This window comes from Papio anubis, chromosome 1 (assembly GCF_008728515.1).
Source record: "Papio anubis isolate 15944 chromosome 1, Panubis1.0, whole genome shotgun sequence".
Classification (NCBI taxonomy): Eukaryota; Metazoa; Chordata; class Mammalia; order Primates; family Cercopithecidae; genus Papio; species Papio anubis.
The window spans coordinates 76,569,528-76,585,244 of record NC_044976.1 but is presented as its reverse complement, the minus strand read 5'-3'; the positions used below and the strand labels follow the sequence as shown (position 1 = coordinate 76,585,244).

At 41.7% G+C, this 15,717-nt stretch overlaps 1 protein-coding gene across 2 annotated transcripts in view; it reads right to left on the bottom strand.

The window, feature by feature from the left end:
• Window positions 1–15,717, bottom strand: part of GIPC2 (GIPC PDZ domain containing family member 2) — a 96,751-nt gene that overhangs the window by 27,352 nt on the left and 53,682 nt on the right. The gene's annotated exons all lie outside the window — the stretch shown is intronic.

Here is a 15,717-nt window from a genome sequence, read left to right as displayed (position 1 = left end):
AAGCACAAGGGATAAAATCAGAGTTGACATACTGGAAGAAATGTGCCCTACATAGGCCCCACTCCAATAACTTATTGTGCTGTAAGACATGCATAGCCAGATCACCTACTTTTTTTTTTTTTTTTTTTTTTTTTGCAAAGAAACTGGAGACTCAGGCCAGAACGATTACAGTAATCTCATGCCTGAATCTCAGCACTTTGAGAGACCAAAGCAGGCAGACTGCTTGAGCCCAGGAGTTCAAGACCAGCCTGGGCAACAGGGTGAAATTCCATCTCTGCTAAAAATACAAAAATTAACCAGGCATGGTGGCACACACTTGTAGTCTCAGCTACTCAGGAGGATGAGGTGGGAGGATTGCTTGAGCTCAGGTGGTCAAGGCTGCAGTGAGCCATGATTGCACCACTGCACTGTGTTGCCTAGGCAACACAGTGAGACTCTGTCAAAAAAAAAAAAGAAAGGAAGGAAAGAAGGAAAGAAAAGAAAAGAAAAGAAAAGAAACAAAAGAAGTGAGAGAGAGAGGGAAAGAAGGAAAAAGAAAGAGGACACTCAGAGTTTTGTGTGCATCTCCTGATTTTTAAATTTTTTAAGCTTGGGCAATTAAATCAAACTTTTAAAAACAACATATTGGCAAAAACAAAAGAGATCTATGGGTTAGATTCCAACCACAGGACACTGATTGATAACCTCTGCAAATACCGTGAACTTCCTCGACCGAGGACTCCACATGGCAGCAGTACAGGGGAAGAGGCAGGTGGGGAGGGGATGCTGCACTAAAGCAGAGGTCTCCAACCTCCAGGGCCGCAGACTGGTACTAGTCCGTGGCCTGTTAGGAACTGGGCCACACAGCATTACGTTATAGCCTGAGCTCTGCCTCCTGTCGATCAGCAGTGGCATGAGATTCTCATAGAAAATGAACCCTATTGTGAACTGATCATGTGAGGGATCTAGGTTGTGCGTTCCTTATGAATCTAACTAATGCCTGATTATCTGAGGTGGAACAGTTTTATCCCAAAACCATTCTCTCCTGCCTGCCCCATCTGTGGAAAAATTGTCTTCCATGAAACCAGTCCCTGGTGCCAAAAAGGTTGGGGACCCCTGCACTAAAGAACTGGAGACAACTGAGCACTCTAGTGAGGCATCACAGGACAGGCTGGTGAGTACGAGTAGGCAGTGAGGCCTGTGCAAAGCTCTCATGACACAGACATCAAGTGGCCTGCATTACTTAGAACCTACGTGATATGGTTTGGCTCTGTGTCCCCACCCAAATCTCATCTCGAATTATAATCCCCCTAATCTCCGTATGTGGAGGGAGGGATCAAGTGGGACGTGATTGGATCAAGGGATGGTTTCTCCCACGCTGTTCTCATGATAGTGAATCAGTTCTCATGAAATCTGATGGTTTTGTAAATCAGTTTTCCCTGCTCTTGCATGCTCTCTTTTGTCTGTTGCCATATAAGATGTGCCTGCTTCCCCTTCCTGAGGCCTCCCCAGCCATGTGGAACTGTGAATCAGTTAAACCTCTTTTCTTTATAAATTACCCAGTCTCAGGTATGTCTTTATAGCAGTGTGAGAACAGACTAATAAACCAAGATAATTCCCATCTTCAGCCAAGTACTGTTTTGCTATTAGGAATCTACGCCAAAGTGATTAAGGATTTTGCATATTAATTTTGCATATTAATTTTGACCTGTATTCAGGAACAGAATCACCAAAACATAAAACATAAGTCTTCCTCTGAGAATAAAATTATTAAAAATTAGCATGTAACGAGTACACTAGCCCCGCCTAACCAAAAACCTATAAATAGTGGCTGATGATTTGGGGAACATCCAAATGCTAATCCTGGTGACCCACCATTCACAGGAGACCAGAGCTGTATCAGCAAGCCTACAGTATTGGTCTTGCCAGTTACATTATGTCCTGTGTGAGGAAAGAAAGAATTCTCATGCACTCAGCATAGAGTTTCAAAAAGAGTATCCAAAGGAAAAGATTAAGTTGACCTGTCATCAGCACTGTCCAGGATTCTGTACTGCCTAGCAATGTAAGTATCCCCAGCCCAGAGTCATGTATATCCCTAAAGTGGTGAAGATAGCCTCATCTGAATGGTAGCAACCTTAAGACACGCAACGTCCTTCCCCGACCCTACTGCAATTTCACCAAGCAACCTACTTGATACAGTCTGTCTGCCCATATAAATTTCCTGCAGGGTGAAAAATGAACTTCTCATCTACCACATGTGCTTTGGTTTACCATTGATTATACTATTCTAATTGTAAAATAATATATTGCCAATCTGACTTTTCAAAAAGTGTCTCTTGTAAGTTTGGTGAGCATGATAGAGCCCTGAAAAACTGAACAACTCTACACACATTGAAAAAAATAAAAATAAGAAGGTTTCTGGGACCTACAAAGCTAAGGACCCAGCCTCTGGAATGTAGGGCTTCACAAAGGTTGTATCATCCCTGCCTAAGAAGTCAGCTTGCCCCTCTACATGATGTTTCTATCTTATCTTGCTCTTACCTGCAACACCGGTAGCCAGAAGGGAAAATGTATGTAGCATATAACTTTTCATTAATAAATTTTATTTGACAGAGCAGTTTTAGGTTCACAGCAAAACTGAGCAGAAAGTGCAGAAGGTTTCCATATGGCCCCTATTCCCACCACACAGGCACAGCCCCTCCCATTATCAACCTCCGACACCAGAGTAAGACTTTTGCTACTACTGATGAACCTACATTGACACATTGTAGTCAGCCAATGTCCACAGTTTAGAGTTCACCCTTGGTGTTACACATTCTATGAATTTGAATAAATGTATATTATAATATATACCCACCATTGTATTATGCGAAATGGTGTTACTGCCCTAAAAATTCTCTGAGCTTCTCCTATACATCCCAGATTTTTTTTTTTTATCATTATGGATTTGCCAAGCCATCATCTCAAAAGTGACATCTCAAAGCTAACCACTTGGTGGCACCAAAGCAAAAGTTAAATTTTAAATTCTGGGTTGGACCAGCCTCCAGAAAGGTGGTTTTCACCTCTAAGGAAACAGAAGCCATGTTTGTCTATGAGCCTATGACCCAGGTACATAAATCAATCTCTTTATACACAAAAACAAGCAGGATGGTCCTGTTCACCCACAGGGGATAAAACAGGTTTCGTGTTTTTGAAATGTTTTGGAGATCACAAGTATTTACAGTCTGGCCTACTTTTGGGGTCCTGGCCTGTCTAAGCACGTCTGGCCAACGAGGTCAAGCCCTAAATCAGTCACTTCACATGAACGGATCTGCACGAGGCTTCTCTTGGGGCTGAGCTAAGAGAGGGATGCAGTGGATACAGCAGGCACTGGTGACCAGCCTGCACCTGCAGTTAGCTGACTCACTAGATGCACCAGGGCTCCCAGTTGAGGGTACTGGCCATCCGCCTGCCATACATCACTTAGGGCACAGGAACACACAGCGTGTGGGTGCCTAACCGCTCCAACAGTGGAGTTGCACATAGCCTAGAAACAGTCAGGTTTGTTTCCAGACCTTTTTGTGGCAATTGTATCTGTTACTCTAACTAAGTGCTTTAATTTAAAAGTACATGAGCTGATGAAATGAGTGTAAAACAAGGAGTTATTAATGCTATGAAAACTAGGTTGATGGTTGACTGCTGTGGATAGACTCCATAAGGGTAGGTTGCAAAAAAAAAAAAAATTAGGTGTGGATAAGATGACTCTAGGAGATTAGAAAAAATATTTTTGGCTGGGTTCAGTGGCTCACGCCTGTAATCTCAACACATTAGCAGGCCAAGGCAGGAGGATCACTTGACCTCAGGAGTTCAGGACCAGCCTGGGCAACACAGTAAGACCTTGTCTCTGTGAGAAATTTTAGGCTGGGTGCCGTGGCTCATGCCTCTAATCCCAGCGTTTTGGGAGGCCAAGATTGGCAGATCACTTGAGCCCAGGAATTCGAGGCCAGCCTAGGCAACATGGTAAAACTCCATCTCTACAAAAAAATATAAAAATTATTCAGACAGGGTAACATGCACCGGCAGTCCTAGCTACTCAGGAGGCTAAAGCAGGAGGATTGCTTGAGCCCCAGGACATCAAGGCTGCAGTGAGCTGTGATCACGCCACTGTACTTCAGCCTGGGTGACAGAGCAAGACCTTGTCTCAACAGAAAAAAAGAGGAACGAAAAACAAAATGTTTCATCAGCCAGGCATGATGGGACATGCCTGTAGTCCAAGCTACTCAGGAGACTACGGTGTGAAGATCATTTAAGCCTGGGACTTTGAAACTGCAATGAACCATGATTGAAAAGAAAAAAGAAAAAAATATTTTTAAACAGCCATCATTTCACATATCTGTTTTTTTTAAATGAAAAAGAACCCACAGCTATGCATTAAGGCTGTGATTATATAAGACAGACATCTTAGAACTCCCATTTGTATCCTCTACTCAAAGAAAAGGCCTTTTACATTAAGAGTGATAAAAGAATGTACACTTCTATGTTTTAAAACATAGAAATGGGAACTTTCTGTACTTTCTGCTCAGTTTTTCTATGAATCTAAACATTGATTTTTAGTTTTTATGTCGGGAGCATGAGTGCAGGTTTCTTACATGCATATGCTGCTAGTGTTCACGTGAAGTCTGGGCTTTTCGTGTACCCATCACCCAAATAATAAACATTGTTCACTATTCACATCTATGTTTTAAATTAAAATGTTTATATACACATGTATCTTTCTTTACAAGAGCCTATTTTAACTGACATTTTCAATAAACAGGCAAACCCCTAGTTTCTGCTATTTGATGAAGTTCAGGTAGAGAGATAGGGAAATGGAAAAGACAGAAAGGTATCTGTCTTCCTCCCAAAAGCCTGTGCCTGGGTCCTAGGGAAAGAAGTGCTGACAGAAGACAAAAGCACTGTTTTCAGGAGTAGAACATCCAACACGGCTTAGCTCCTCAACTGTCGAAGGACCAGGCTGTGAGGAGGCTGGATATTCTCCCCACTTCCGCACAGAACGAGGCCTTGTTCTGGTCCCACAAGAGCCCTAGATGGCCCCTAGTATGGAGCAGCACTGACGGGGCATGGGCAGGGACCATGATTTCAATGTGAAGTGGGCACAGAGGGACACTGCTGTATCCAAGTTGCTCAGCGAGCAAGAAATAGCCCAAAGATGCCCAGAGGGAAGAATGGGATGCTATGGACACAGAGAACATCAACAAGGGTGCCTAACAGGATCACACTTCCTTGGAGCACATGTGAAACCCTTGAGAACATCTGGAAATAGTTGTAAAGCGGGAACATTGTAGTGGGCTGAGGGCCTGTGTGAAAAGGAGGTAGGAGAAAAAAATAATCAGTGGCATTTTTGTGATAAACAGGAAACAAACCAATTACTTTCAGTTCCAAACTGTGAAATAAACGTTGTTCTAATATTTCTGATTAGATCTCTGCTGAAAGTGAGACCCTGATAAAATTTTCCTGACTTCTCAAAAGCATATTATCTGGCTCTCTTAAAATATCTTATGAGAACTTTAGTACTGAGGTCTGATTATCTCTACCATCACTCTGTTTTCAAATGTGGTATCATGATGCCTGTAAGTAATGTTCTCAACTGCATTCTGATCACTGATTATCTACTGGTTTACTTATGAGAAAATTTGTATTTTGGTTCAGTCTGTACTGTTATCCAGTGTTGTGGTTAAGAACATGGACTTTGGAATCAGAGCACCTTAGTTAAAAACCCAGCTCCTCTCCTTGCAAGCTGTGTGAACCTGAGGAATAAGTTCTTATCTACAAAATATTTACACCTATTTACAGCATTGTTTTAAGCACTCAAATGACTACTGTATGAAAGATGTTTTGCCCAGTGGCCTGGCTCATGTTAATAGAACACTGCTGCTAGAGTTTACAATTTGCTTCTGCTGGTGTGTTTCAACCTGGAGAGAGGGAAATGTGCTCTTATACTCTCTCCTAACGAACTTACATAGGTTTTCTCTCTAAAAAATGAAACATGCAAAGGTTCCTCTTAAAATGTTCAGAAAGCTATCACTTGAAATGCTAGGGGCAAAGGTCTCTTCTTTATTCTGTTTTTTTTTTCTTTCTTTCTATAAAACAATATGATTTCTACTTAAAATTTAGAGGAGGGTGGAAACAACAGATGGCCCCTACCATTGCTCCATCTGAGATCCTCTAAAGTGGATGAGTGTAAGCCCAGGCCCTCACAGGGCACTCAGTAATGGGCTCCTTCCAGTGAGGAAGGGGAAGAAGAGCCCACTGAGGGGCCAGAGAAAAGAGTAAAATCCTTGGACTCTGTGGTCTCTGTCCAGTACCCCCCACTGCCCCAATATCCCCTATTAGAGTTTTATCACACCATGTGGGCAAGTGACCATCCATATCACCACTCCATCCCAGAAAAGTAAACATGCAGCTCCCTCCCCTAACCACCCATGTAGGGTGAACTCAGCTATCTCATCAAATTCAACAATCAGTTTCTGTACTTTCCATCTCTGAAGTTACAGAGCACCAAGAGAAACATCAAAGGGTGGGCCAGGTGGCAACTCAGCAGCACTCTGCAGGATGTATGCACCAACAATCTTCAGCATTGCAGACCCAGGAATGCTTATTTTTTTCAGTGTTCCCAGAGCTGATCTGAATCTTAAGGATTTATTCACACTAACTAAATTCACAAAGAACAGATCTCACCAAATCAGTTTATTAATCCATAGGGAGAGATGCTATCAAAGGCCCAAGTGGGGTCCCATGCTTCATTCTCACACGCCTGAGACTTCCTGGAGAAAGTGATTTATAAGCAGAGACCCGACCATCACAGGTAAAGACAGCAAGGCTAGATGGGTAAAGGGGAGGAGTAGAGAGGGGAAAGTGTTCCAGGCTATATAGTTCGGCAAGTTCAAAGATTCCAAAAGCAATGAATGGAGAGTTTACATTTCCAATCCCTCCCATCTAGGCAACTCTCAGTTCATTAGTTCTCTATCCCTTCCAGAAATGATTCCCTTGAGGTTTTCTTCCCACTGGGTACCTGAGAGGTTTAGTGTGCATGTCACCAGAGCAAAGGACTTTGGCATTAAGGACAATTCTCTCAGGACAAGACTACAAACAGGGAGTTCACAGTTACATAGAGTATACAGACATATTTGTTGGATGTGCAGTGTTTTCAGATTTTTTAATTAGTCGCAACTTTTTAAATATTGGGTGATTTCTTATAAAAACTAAAAGTTTAGGTTTCTCTTGGAGAATGACACATTTCTACAAAGCAATAATACTTAGAGTCAACAGCTCTACCGGGGCTCCGCAGCTTTCTGCCCTCATTTTCAGATACCTCTCAAGGTGTAGAGGTTCCCTCTACAGAGGGCAACCTATCAAGCATTATATGCTGTTTCTTAAACTAGCATTATTCTTAAAGATCAATTTTATTTCAAAAGAATAAAAACACACTATATTCATCGAGGGATAGTCAAGGTAAATTATTTGGGGTAAGTCAAAGGTAGTGCCTTTTTAACCTAGCATTGACTATATCCCAGGTAACAGCATATAAAATTGTTTATATGTTTTTAATGCTCATAAAACTATTACGAGATAGGTATGATTATTATCCTAATTTCATGATTCAGGAAACCAACGCTTAGAAAAGTGAAATGATTTCACCAGGGTCATAGACAACCGGGTAAGTGGGCAGAGCTGGACCACAAGGCCAGGCAGGTCCACCCTAGAAATACTACCTCATTTTGTATTCTATTAGAAGTTATGAGTTGCCATTGGTAAATAACATTCATTAGTTATTTTAGTACCCATTGGTCATTTAACGATCACTGTGGTTCAGGGGAAGCTGACTGCTCCTAGCTTCAGATATGGGACACAAGAATGGGCTAAGCTAAACTGATTCCCTTCATCACAGTGATTGTTTCAGAGGCGAGCATGTGACTAAAGGCTGCAAGGTCAGAATCAATCTCAGGACTTTTGCTAGAAATTCTGAGCCAAAGTCTCTCTCCTTTTCTGCTCTGCATGAATAAGAAAGCACGTGGTCCCAGCAGTTGCTGACCACCATCTTGGGACACAGTGTGGAGCTAACCTTAATATGATACCTAAATGATGAAGCAGATACATCAGACCGGACATCAGAGCAGAGAGACAAGGCAAGAAACTGGGTCCTGGTCACATTGTATGGGCCCCACACAGGGTTTTGCTAATGCCAGCATCACTCATGGACTGCTGGTTTGTACGATTCCCGTTTCTGCTTAAGCAGTAATGGTTTAGTAGGGTTTAATAGGGTTTACCATGGTCTCCAAATGAAAGACACCTCACAGATACAGAATTCTGCCCAAGCAGTGAGGCAACCCATCTGAAAAGACTTTCCAATGCTTAGATATACACCAACAGCATTGTCCATAAACACATGCTCCCCACCCCACATCCACCCCCAACCTACGTACACACTCCAGGATAGTTGACATAAAATCTAGCTTGTGTCTCAGAATTTAAGATTTTAACTACTCTCCCTTTTTCCCTGCATCCTTTCTCTCTCCAATATTTCTGAAACTTCTTTAGAATAGGCTTTAAAAAAATACAATTACTAGGGTGCTGAGACAGACCAAAGGCAAGGAAAAGGAGGCATATACTGACGCCACCTGCATGAAGGTGTCAGTTGTCTATTGGATCAAAAGAGCTGCCCACACATGAATGAACCCCACAAGCACACAAAAGTGGCTCAACCACTCCGTTGATAAGACAGAACAGGGCGTGATGCATATCAGAAGTGCAATAACTGTGCCGGAAATCTTCTTGTTCTTTAGTTAAGGTGTCATTTAAGAAAGCCCCAATGCTGTTTTCCTAACTCCCTGAAATTGCAGGCAAAAGTTAATGTGCATCTCTGGGGAAAAAGTTCATGCCTTTAATCCAGAGGAGACTGTGTTACAAAAAAAGATTACAAACCTTTATACTCTAATTTGGAAAGGTAAAAGGTCATTCTTTTAACAAAGAATGATAGCTAAAATATTTCGTTTTATCCTTTCACTTATTTTACCCTATAATATGATTTTATCATGGGAATTCAAGAAATAAAAATTATTGTTCACCTTTATTACTGGTTTATTACACATACCTTCCCCTTAGACTTCATAAAGTTAAGAAAAATAGTTACCAAAACAGATCCTGCAAATTTAAAGAGTTGATAACATATTCTACCACATTTCTCACATGGAACTATTTATAATAAAATTGTTTAATGAGGAGCATCTTATAGTTGAAAACTGTAAAGCAACTATATGTAGAATAAGTTTCTTCTACTGCCTAGAATGCTAGCTTTTTTTTTTTTTTTTTTTTTTTTTAATTTTGAGACAGAGTTTCACTTTGTTGCCCAGGCTGGAGTGCAATGGCACTGTCTCAGCTCACTGCAACATCCACCTCCCAGGTTCAAGTGATTCTCATGCCTCAGCCTCTCCAGTAGCTGGAATTACAGGTGCATGCCACCATGCTCGGCTAATTTTTATATTTTTAGAAGAGACAGGGTTTCACCCTGTTGGCCAGGCTGGTCTCGAACTCCTGACCTCAAGTTATCTGCTTGCCCCAGACCCCCAAAGTGCTGAAATTACAGGTATGAGCCACCACACTTGGCCAGCCTTCCTTTTTAAAATAATTGTTTTCTGGTTGTGAAAGTGAATCTGTTTGTTTTATATTTAAAATGTGGAAAATACAAGCCTAAAGAAAAAAAGTCAGCCGGGCATGGTAGGTCACGCCTGCAATCCCAACACTTTGGGAGGTTGAGGCCAACATACTGCTTGAGCCCAGGAGTTCGAGACCAGCCTGGGCAAAAAAGTGAGATCCCGTCTCTACAAAACACTGAAAAATTAGCTGGGTTTGGTGGCCTGCACCTGTGGTCCCAGCTACTTGGGAGGCTGAAGTGGGAGGATCTCTTGAGCCCTGCAGTGAACTGTGACTGCACTACGGCACTCCACCCTTAGACAGTGAGACCCTGGAGGAAGGGAGGGAGGGAGGGAGGGAGGGAGAGAGGGAAGGAGGGAAGGAGGGAAGAAAAAGGAAAAAGGTAGGGAAAGAAAGGGAAGGAAAGAGCGAGGGAGGGAGGGAAAGGAAGAAGGAAGGGAAAGGAAGGGAGGAAAGGAGGGAGAGAGGGAGGGAGAAGAAAGAAAAAGGAAAGAGAAAGAAAAGTCATCCATAAACTGACCACCTTGGCCAGGCACGGTGGCTCATGCCTGTAATCCCAGCACCTTGGGAGGCTGAGACAGGTGGATCATCTGAGGTCGCGAGTTCGAAAGCAGCCAGACCAACATGGAGAAACCCCATCTCTACTAAAAATACAAAATTAGTCAGGTGTGGTGATGCATGCCTGTAATCCCAGCTACTTGGGAGGCTGAAGCAGGAGAATCGCTTGAACCCGGCCAACAGAGGTAGAGGAGAGCCGAGATCGCGCCATTGCACTCCACCCTGGGCAACAAGAACAAAACTCTATCTCTAATACATAAATAAATAAAATAAAATAAAAATTACACTGTAAGGTATTTTTCTTCTACACTTAAAAATAGATTTTACAAAACTGGGATATTACAACACGTTGTCTTGTAATCTTTTTCTTTTTTTTCCTGAGACAGAGTTTCGCTCTGTTGCCCAGGCTGGAGTGCAGTGGCGCAGTATCCACTCACTGCAAGCCCTGCCCCCGGGGTTCATGCCATTCTCCTGCCTCAGCCTTCTGAGTAGCTGGGACTACAGGCACCACCACCATGCCTGGCTAATTTTTCTGTATTTTGAGTAGAGACGGGGTTTCACAGTGTTCACCAGGATGGTCTCGATCTCCTGACCTTGTGATCCACCCGCCTCGGCCTCCCAAAGTGCTGGGATTACAGGCTTGAGCCACCACGCCTGGCCGTAATCTGTCTTTTCACATTTTTCTTTTCTTTTTTTCCTTTTTTTTTTTTGAGACAGAGTCTTACTCTGTCACCCAGGCTGGAATGCAGTGGCACGATCTCAGCTCATTGCAACCTCCGCCTCCCAGGTTCAAGCGATTTTCCTGCCTAAGCCTCCCGAGTAGCTGGAATTACAGGCGACTGCCACTATGCCCAGCTAATTCTTTGCATTTTTAGTAGAGATGGGGTTTCAGCATAATAGCCAGGCTGTCTCAAACTCCTGACCTCAGTGATCCACCCATCTCAGCCTCCAAAGTACTGGGATTACAAGCATGAGCCACCGCACTTGGCCTCACAAACATTTTTCGACATGTAAATCAAATTGCTTATCTGCCTAACTTATCTGAAAACATACTATGATTTTTAATATAATTTATTAGACCCATTTTCCTATAATTAAATGACAATTCCCATTGTAAAAATACTCTTCGGTAGAATATGTATTATTTATAGAATTGCTGTTTTCTAATAAATAACATTATAGTCATACTATTCAGTTAGATTAGAAAAGCCACTTACACTTAAGCATCATTTTTCACCCCTTCATCTCACATTGCTATTTTAATTAATAAGCTTAAAAACAGTTGAAAACTATTATATACCTCCTATTCATGGTTGTTATTAACTCTAAATGCTCCCTAAAAAACATTACAGTTCTGGCCGGGCAAGGTGGCTTAGGCCTATAATCCCAGCATTTTGGGAGGCCAAGGTGGGCAGATCACGAGGTCAAGAGATTGAGACCATCTTGGCCAACATGGTGAAACCCCCTCTACTAAAATTACAAAAAATTAGCTGGACGTGGTGGTGCGTGCCTGTAGTCCCAGCTACTTGGGAGGCTGAGGCAGGAGAATGGCTTGAACCCAGGAGGCAGAGGTTGCAGTGAGCCGAGATCGCACCACTCCACTCCAGCCTGGTGACACAGCGAGACTCCATCTCAAAAAAAAAAAAATTACAGTTATAAGACATCAATCACTGTTTAGGGTAAATGTCTTGAAAACTATAGCTTACAAAGCTTTTAGTATTATGGATTATAATAATTTCACTTTTCTCAGATTAAAAACTGAGCATTCAATAAAAATTTTTTTAATGAAAGTTTACAACTGGAGTAGAGAGGATCTATATTTAGGTATCCAGCTGGGTCTCTACCTTGAAAACCAATTTATCAATTACACTCAGCACTTGTCTAGCACATCTGCCACACTCCACAAAAGGGAACTTAGATTTTTTTAATCTTCTCCCATAGTATCTTTGTGACAAATGCTAAGCCAAAGTGCAATTGTCGGAAAAACTCTACTACATAATAAAATGATCCACAGTATGCTCTGCCCCTCAAAATTTGTCACTGTGTACACTTACTTTGCCAAACAATATATGAAAGAGAGTACCACTGTCAGATAAAATGCAGTACACCTGAAACTGAACTTTTATCCCTGAATGTCCCCCAAACCATTTCTACATCCCAACTGCCTCATTTCCAATTATAGCATCATTGTTATCACAGGTTCCTAGGATAGAAATCTTGGGAGTGACATTTGCTTCTGAACCTTCTGTCCTCTCCCCTTTAGCTAAGTGTCATCAATCCACCTCCTACCCCATTTTTACCCTTACAATATTACTCACGCTTTTTATTTCCTTTGAATTCCCACTGCTGCCCCTAATCCCAGCCCTGATCATTTCCTCCTGTACTGTTCCAACAGCCTCTTACACGGTTTCTCCTCTAGTCAAATATAGCCACATTGGTCTCCTGGGCTTAATTCCCAAATATCTGCTTCATCATGTCATTCTTCAGTTCCAATATCATCTAAATGATTCCCTATTACTCTCCAAAACAAGCTTGGGTTCCCCACCTAGTTTTCAGAGCTCTTATTAATAGGGTCCTGAGCTGCTTTTGCAGCCTGATTTGCTACAGTCCCTGCAAAGCTAGGTTCCTCCCTGTCCTGAACACTTCTCACAGGAAACCCTCTTTCCCTTGTCTCTATGTTTCTTCCCACCCTTCAAGGACAAGTTCAAGTGCAATCTTCCAGGGATCTTGCTCACGTAGTCCAGCCTACTCAATGTTGTTTCCCTTCTCCAAACATCCATTTAGATTTCCATAGCGGTTTTAAATTTTACTCCACAATTCTGAATGTAACAAATGCCGAACTGAATCTGACTTTGAGCACCACCCCCCGACCTGGCATGGCACAGGTTTGGTGAGAAATTTAGTTTCGGTTTTGCTTTGAAGGCCTCTCCCCATCTCGCAGGCTTCAGAAGGCTGATGCTGCACTCTGTCCATCATAGACCAGACCATGAAGCTCTACGTCCAAGTCAGTGTGTGCACTCACAGGCCACCCCCGCACCCACACCCAGTGTGTACAAGGGTCTTTCACCTGAGATCGCAAGCCCACAGCACTTAAAAGCTCTAATATCCTTATGCCATTCTATCAGATGTCCTGTGGCCTTTCACGAGAATGGAACATTGATCCCTGATACTGGTGGGATCTGCCATAAATCACCTGTCTCACAGCTTTCTTTCTTGAGGAAGTTTCTTTCCAATCTCACCATCTCCCAATCCCTATCACTCTCTAAGCCTTAGAACCCCTCCCAATCATGGACAAGTCAGCTCTCAGATAAATGTCACTGTTTAAATCTGCACTATAGCATGTATCATGGTCTGCATTATGTTCTGAAGAGGCAGTAACACATAATGTTCAGAGTACAAGCCTCAAGAGCAAACAGGACTGGAGTGCTATGGCCACACTTAGCCCGCCACCAGGCAGCCTTAATGAATTAACTGTCCAAGCCTCAGTTTACTTAGCTGAAAAACCCTCATAGGAATGGCATGAGGATTATTAAGTCAGGCCATAATGGCAGTAGTCCTAGTCGCAATGGGTTGCAATTACACAGCACTCTTCTAAGCACATACATATATTAACTCATTTCATCCTCAAAATACTTTATAGTTAACCCAAATCACACAGTTTAAAAGCAGCCAAGAAAGGAATCAAACCCAAGCAATTGAGCTCACAGTCTATGCTCTTCACTACTATACTATATTTCATTCAACAAATGGTAGCTATTATTGTTAGTAGAATTACTTGATTCTTAATGTATCTGCCTCTTTATGTAAACTGTAAGTTCCCTGAGGACAGCAAGCATGCTGACTCACTGTAACAGCTGTTAGAGAGCTGGCTCTGGAAGCTGACTGCTTGGCTTAGAACTCTGCCTCCCTCCTTCACTAGCTGCAACCTTGGGCAAACTGCTTCACCTTTCAGGGTGGTTGTGAGGACTAAATGATTTCCTACTTAGAAAGTACTAGGAAAAGCGAATGGCAGCTACTATTATGATGTACTGACATATTTCATTAGTTGATATGAGATGTGATATTGTCATCTGTCTTTCCAGAATCCAAACAGTGCCAGAATTCTCAACAAATACTTGTTGATCACCAATTCAACCACATTGATTTTCCTGTTTCACATGGGTTTATCTTGTTTCTAAAATTATTCCTTAAAGAAAAGGGTACACCTTTATAATAACAGTAATAATAACAGATAACTCTTCTTGAAGACTTACTATGTATCAGGGACTGCTCTGTGATTTTTTTCATGTTTAATCATTTAATCCTCACAACAGCTCAATGCGGTAGACACATCTTCACATTTTGTATGAGAAGACAAAGGCACAGAAAGGTTAAATAACTTACCCAATGTCACATATCACAAGCCAGTCCCTGGCAGAGCCTACACACTTAACTACTGCAATTTATCGTCTCTTTTGTAACTTTTTTCATATTCCCAGATATATTTTGTAGAATTCAGTATATATGAAAAGGTACCAAAAGTATTGATTGATTGAAATTTTTCCCTAGATATAGCATAATAAAAAGTAATTTTTAAATGTTTGAAATGTCTATCTAAAAAGTCATATAAAACTTAAAAGTCACAGTTTATCTCTTAATATCAAATAGTCTTAGCCTTTGAAGTGAGTACATCAGTTAAGCTGAATCATGAAGATGAGGTCCGAGTTTTCCAGCTGTGAATGACTCAAAAGACTAAGATGCACTTCACATACTTAACATCCTATTCTGATGGATACACAGCACAGAAATGAACCTTCTAAAAGAAGACATAACCCAATGATCTGTTACAAAATCTAACCCTAAAATAAAGACCATAAATGCTTTAGAAGGTAAGTTTTTTTCTTTCAATTTTCTTCCTGCTTTTGAAAACTCTTACAGAAATATTTCAGGCCTCCTTCCTCAAACCTCTTTCCATAAAGGGCACGCAAGAATCACAAATTGGAAAAATTTGCAGGATAAATGAAGTTGAGACTCATTTAAGTAAAACCGAATCAAAGCTTCAGGGATTTGTTGTTTTTCTGCATTTAAAAGACCTTATAGGAAAACAAACGAGTTGGTCTTGTCTGGCCTTAGAGTCGTTTAAATGGAAGAGGGATTTTCATGGCCTTGGGAAAATCTAGGTTTACAGGGCAAACTCTGCAGGGTTGAGCTCATTGTAAAGACATGTTCCTTTTCATTGGCAAAAGGAGAAAGGAAGTGAGCCATGCCCTAAAAAATACCACTACAGACATTCCAGTCGATACTTGATAAGGACTGGGAATGCTGCCATCAACTCATGGCTAGAAGAAGGAAAATTTGGATCAGTAACCAGCTGACCAGGAGAAATCATGTTAAGTATGGGAAAGATTTCCCATTCAACTACTAACTTTCAACAAGGGAGTCATGTAAGCCAGTGGCTTTCAAATGTTTTTTTTCTGTGACCCACAGTAAGAAATACATACATTACATCAT